The following is a 5,817-nucleotide window of genomic DNA, read 5'->3' on the forward strand; positions in this document are numbered from 1 at the left end:
ATTTTTTGTTGAAAACATCATTTTCTTAGTCTTTTTAGATTTTTTTTTTTTTTTTGAGGATGTATATTATATATTTAGAAAATTTAGGGAATTTTGTTAATAATATTAATTATTAGATATCTTGTTTATTAGATTTGTTTAAAACATAATAATGGTAAGGATTGAACAAGAAGGATATATCTGTGTATGTTTAGATGCTAAAAAAAAGTAAAAGATTTATTTGTTTGACTATTTTGCCATTTTTTAAAGGTACTATTTAATTTTGGTCATTTATCTTTTTTTGTTATCATTTTTCTTCCCCTTCCCATTTGGCTTCTAAAAATACAAAATTCAAAAGTCCAAACACATTTTACTTCAAATGTTCCTGTTATACCTACCTACCTTAATCAACACTTAAAATCAACAATTAATAAATAAATAAAAAGTATAGAAAGTCAAAAGTGAATAATTAATTTCAATTGTCCATTTTTGTTTATTTTTAAAAGATTAAGGGATTGTTTGGTCCTCACACGATAAAGAAGTAGACTGAGCTATTTTAGCCCCTTCAATATTTAGCCCAAGGGTTGTTATAACTCGAGGATTAGGACTAGGATTATTATACTCATTCATCTATTTCTTTTATGTCACTATTCCTCACTCCATTTTATTCTATGACACTATTTATTTTTCATTTTTTCACTATTCCTCACTCTTTCAAGGGTTATAATATTTTTCACAAATTTTAATTATGCCACAAAAAAATTCATCTAATGAATTTTGTTAGGAAAATAAAATTATAAAAAAATTACTTTACAAAAAGAACTTAGGAATATGACTTGTTAGGAAAAATAAATTAAGAAAAATATATTTGCAAAAATAACGTAGTAAAAATTAATTTGGAAAAATATCTTATAAAATTTTTCTTGGAAAAATTTAGAAAATTTGTGTTAAACGGTTAATGTCTAAGCATAATAAGAAAAATCAATTGTTGTTAAACAATTTATTTTAAGTTTTCAAAAAGGAAAAAATCAAACCAGAAAATCAAAATCAAGCAATGTTTGCTATAAAAATAAATAAACACAATAAAAATAAATATTGGTAATTAAGTGGGGTAAAATGAAACTATACTTGTATTTCAATTGAACCAATTTTTTTGAGCTTTTATTTCTAAATAAATCAAAGGATTAATTATTAGAAAAAATACGATTCTACTTTTTTCATTAAAAATCTATTTTATGAAAAGGTTTAGCATAAAACAAAATTTGAATAACCAAATTTGTATCATAAATTTGAAGAAGAAAAAATATGCAACATAATGCATTTTTTTAAGAAGACAATTTATGTTATAAAAAGAATGATAAAAGAGAAAAAATAAAAAAATTTCTATCATAAAAAAGAATAAATTTGTATCATACTTAGGAAAAATAAAGAATCAATGATAGTATGACAAATGCATTTAAAGAAACGGTATTTAATAGTTAAAATCATGTAAAAACATATATAGTTTTTTAATTTTTTTTTTACAAAATTAACAAACTTATAACTTCCTTAAAAAATCATTTTTGAAAAAAAAACACAAAATAATGAAAAACACTAGTAATTAAATAATGAAAATGAAGAATTAGTAAAATTATTTTTATTACATGTAATTAATGACTTCTAAAAAAAGTAATTGGAAAAATGAATATCATAATTAACAAGATTTAATAAAACCAGTTGAAAAAAAATGTATACTTCATGTACCATATATATGTATGGCAAAAAAAAAAGTAGCGAAAAACAAAGTTTGAAACTAAATTTATTAAATGAACATTTTAATTAACAAGATTTAATAAAATCAATTGAATAAAAAAGTTTATTTCATGAAATACATTTTTAATGTCAGACTATTATAAGTCACTCATTGCCCCAAATATTTTTTTTTTCCCATAAAGAAAAATATTTATAATCAATTGAATAAAACATTATAATAGTCTACGTTTGTGGTTCAGACTACTATAGTCTATGTTATTATAAGCTGTGTGTTTTGGGTGAGGACTATTATAATCTCTAGATAGTTATGATATCATACTATTATAATACCAGACTATTATAAGTCACTTATCGCCCCAAACGCCTCCTAAGATTTTGAAACTTAGGCATTATTCATATGTTTAAAGTCGTCAACATGAGTTCCAACCTAAATATATTGCTTTATTGCTGTTATTTTTAGTATATGATTCTATGTTCTATAATCAACTTACTTTCTTATATTTTAATTTAAAATATATTAAAAGTACTGGTTTTTACTTAAGGAAACATCATTTTTTACTACTAAATTTTTAAGAATTTGATAATTAGTTTTTCTTAGTAAAAATTGGGATGACAGATTTGAACTTGAGACATTTTATTCTAAATTATATACAAATGTTAGATGAACTAAGATTTTGTTACAAATAAAAAGATATTGTTGTCAAAGTGATTAGAAATATAAGAGACTAGTACAAATATAACAATGAGATTCAAATTATTAGCATATATAACGACATTTTTTTAAAAAAATTGCAAAAATAATAAAATATGTTAAAAGTCTATGACTGATAGATCATATTGCAAACATTGGTCTAACATTGATAGACTATAAGAATGTATTTGTGATAGAAGTTTATCACTGATATTCATTACATATTTGCAAACTTTTAAAATATTGCTATATACGTGTTTATTATCCCTAAAATTGTTACCTATAGTTATTCACAATATAAATTCATCCAAAGAGCCTTTGAATTAAGATTCCTTCTAAATTCATAGGTTCTCTCTTCTAATATATGTAACACAAGTCTTGTACTCAAGAAAACGAGTATGCTTACATAAATTAAGAAGCTAAGCTAATATTAAATTAATTGCCAACAACTTTGGTTACAATTATTATTATTATTATTTAGTATTATTATATTGATGTCAAATTAAAAAAAAAAAAAAGAAAGAAAAAAAAGAAAGAAAGAAAGAAAAGAAAAGGAAAGGAAAGAGATGATGAAGTGAAAAAGACAGATAACAACTAAGATTGGATTAAAACCAAAAATGATGTAATTTCGTATGTTCAACCTAATGAAGAAAAGCACGAACCCACTTTATGTGTGTTTTTGTGTTTCATTTTATTCCAAATGCTCTACTACTACTACTACTACTATTATTATTATCATGTAATATATCCTGTAAAATTATTTCTAAATATAACAAAATAAAATAAAATTTTGTAATATTTTTAATGCTCTATTATTTTTATTATCATTATTGAAAACATATTGTTAGTAACATTAGGAATCCGTTTCCCTTAGAAAAATAATAATGAAAAGAAAAAAAAAGAAACAAAACATGAATTAGGAGTCCGTTTGTTCCACTTTCATGTTCTCTACTTTACAACATTCCATCGATTATCAGATTCAATTCTGTTGGGTTACAGTTTGTGGACATCAATCTGCCACCAACACACTTGATTTCCTTTCCCTTTTTGTTCAGTTTCATCACATGCAATTTAGAAAGAGTAAAGTAGGTTTACTCTTCTTTCTTTCTTTCTAACCAAATACATACAGAGCTCTAAAGATGATGATGTAGAGATGAAGAAGAAGAATGTATGCAGAGGATTTTTAAGTTAGCTAGTTCGGTTTTAATAAACCTATATGGTGGGAGTAAAGATTTTATTCAAGAATGAATTTTATTGAAGTGATTCACAAGTTGTTTCCTCTTAAACTCTCTTATTTGTTACAGCTAAAAAGTGCAGCTAATTTGTCTTTTAAAATTGGTTGGGAAAAACTGATTTAGGTTTAAACTCTTCTAATTTCCACCTTGAAGGAACAAATTTTGCTACCGAGTTGCTTCAGCCATCACTCTTTTTACAAATTCATTGAAGACATTGGAGGAATTTCATCTGAATGACCGGCTAAGTAAGCATGTCAGCTGCATTTTCATTTGTATGAATTTTTAGCACTTCAGTTTCTTCTTTTTCTATTCGTTCTCAGATAAAATGAAACTTTGCTTAGTCTAGATAGGTGAATGGTACTTTATGATTACCACGATACACCTTTACTGATTTTTAACCATAAAGCTAAGCTTTTCCTTTTCTATATAGCTTAGAAATAAATAGTTATTATTTGTGTTTTTTTTATAAATGGATGCATCTTGAGTGAATGCATCACCCCATGAAAAATATTATAGAAAAGGTATACAACTTTTCGAGTAGTCATAAGTAAGTCTATAAATACGGTCTTCTTTTATTTAGTTGGAGAAGAGATCAATTTCCATAATCTTTTATCTTCTTCTAAAAGATTTTTTCTCCATTATCTACAATCTTATCGTTCGGTAGATCCACAAAGTTCGTTCGTTGATTTTCTAAACATAGTGCTATAAAAAGACGATCTGTTCCTTTGAAAGACAATTACTCTCAAAACTCAAGTACTAAAATGAGTAAATCAGTCTTAAAGAGACAACGTGAATTTGTTGGGCTTATAATACATATATGTTTTCCTGATTTATAAAATGTGTTCGATTCCACAATCAGAGACACCGAAGCCTTTGCCCTTCCTCTCTATCTAACCTCTTTCCATCCCTTAGATATCTAGCCTCTGCCATTCCTTCCATCCCTTAGAGTCTGCTGGATATCTAGCCTCTGTCATTCCTTCCATCTCTTAGAGTCTAATCGTAGAGTCTGCCATTCCTTCCATCCCTTAGAGTCTAATCGTAGAGTCTAATCGAATTGATCCGGTCATCCATTAGAGTCTAATCGAATGGATCCGATCATCCATTAGAGTCTAATCGTAGAGTCTGTCATTCCTTCCATCCCTTAGAGTCATCCATTAGAGTCTAATTGTAGAGTCTGTCATTCCTTCCATCCCTTAGAGAGTCTAATCGATCGATCATGTACCATATTTTGGTAAGAAATTTTGGTTAGGTTTTCTCCGACAAATTTTAAATCAAACAAACCGGATTGTGATTGAAAAGATGAAAGTCGGAGGATTGTGGAGATAAATGTTTGGGCATATTTAGAAAGAAAATAATGAAATGACCAAAAATTCTTTTTTACATGACTGTAAGTCTAACCCATTTTCTTCAAGTTCACATCCATTTTAAGTTCACATGTAAACTTCTCAAAATAAAAAGTTCGATCTTTTTTACAACTTACTTTAGTATGAATCTAAAATATATCGTAAATGGGGATATTTAATGACAATTAAATTTTCGCAAATTAATCACATAAAGCTCTATATCATCCGACATGAGCTCAAAGGCGGGTTCTATGTAATGCAATCCCCATTAAGATTCAATCTTCTATATTACTTTCGAATTTAAAAGAATAGAAACCTACAAAGATAAATTATTTGTATTTTGATTTGAAGAATGAAAACTTCTGAAGTGCAAAGAATTGGACTAAAATTGTAGGGCTTTACCCCGAAGGGAACCCTTCCAGAAATTCTCGAAGGCCTGGGCTTGAACCCAGGCCTAAGAGGGGGTTTGGAAATAGTTTTCAACCAGCAATAGACGCGCCTCGGTTAGTACCTCACTAGCTGCGTCATTGCCCCAAGCGCAAAGATGGTTTTTCCATTCTTTCCACTTCCCTTTTTAAACACATCCTCCGCCGTCCACTTCCAAATCTTTCCGATGTGGGACAAAATAAATTTCCAAATCAAAGCATATGACTTTAATGAAGTAAACTTCTTTATTATGTTCATTCACATTTACTACTTTTAAATATCGCAACTAAAATTTGTCCAAACTTCACCAAAGTTCTCATACTAATGCCGAGGAAATTTTGAAATTAAAAGTTTTACAACTATGTTATTTCATTTTACAAACAATTATTTA

At 27.3% G+C, this 5,817-nt stretch overlaps 1 non-coding gene across 1 annotated transcript; it reads right to left on the reverse strand.

Moving 5' to 3' along the window:
* Positions 1-5,394: 5,394 nt before the first annotated feature.
* LOC127149632 (U4 spliceosomal RNA) lies at positions 5,395-5,546 on the reverse strand. The gene has a single exon (XR_007821335.1). It is a non-coding gene; the product is annotated as a U4 spliceosomal RNA (small nuclear RNA).
* Positions 5,547-5,817: the final 271 nt, after the last annotated feature.

Source organism: Cucumis melo, chromosome 5 (genome assembly GCF_025177605.1).
Source record: "Cucumis melo cultivar AY chromosome 5, USDA_Cmelo_AY_1.0, whole genome shotgun sequence".
Lineage (NCBI taxonomy): Eukaryota > Viridiplantae > Streptophyta > Magnoliopsida > Cucurbitales > Cucurbitaceae > Cucumis > Cucumis melo.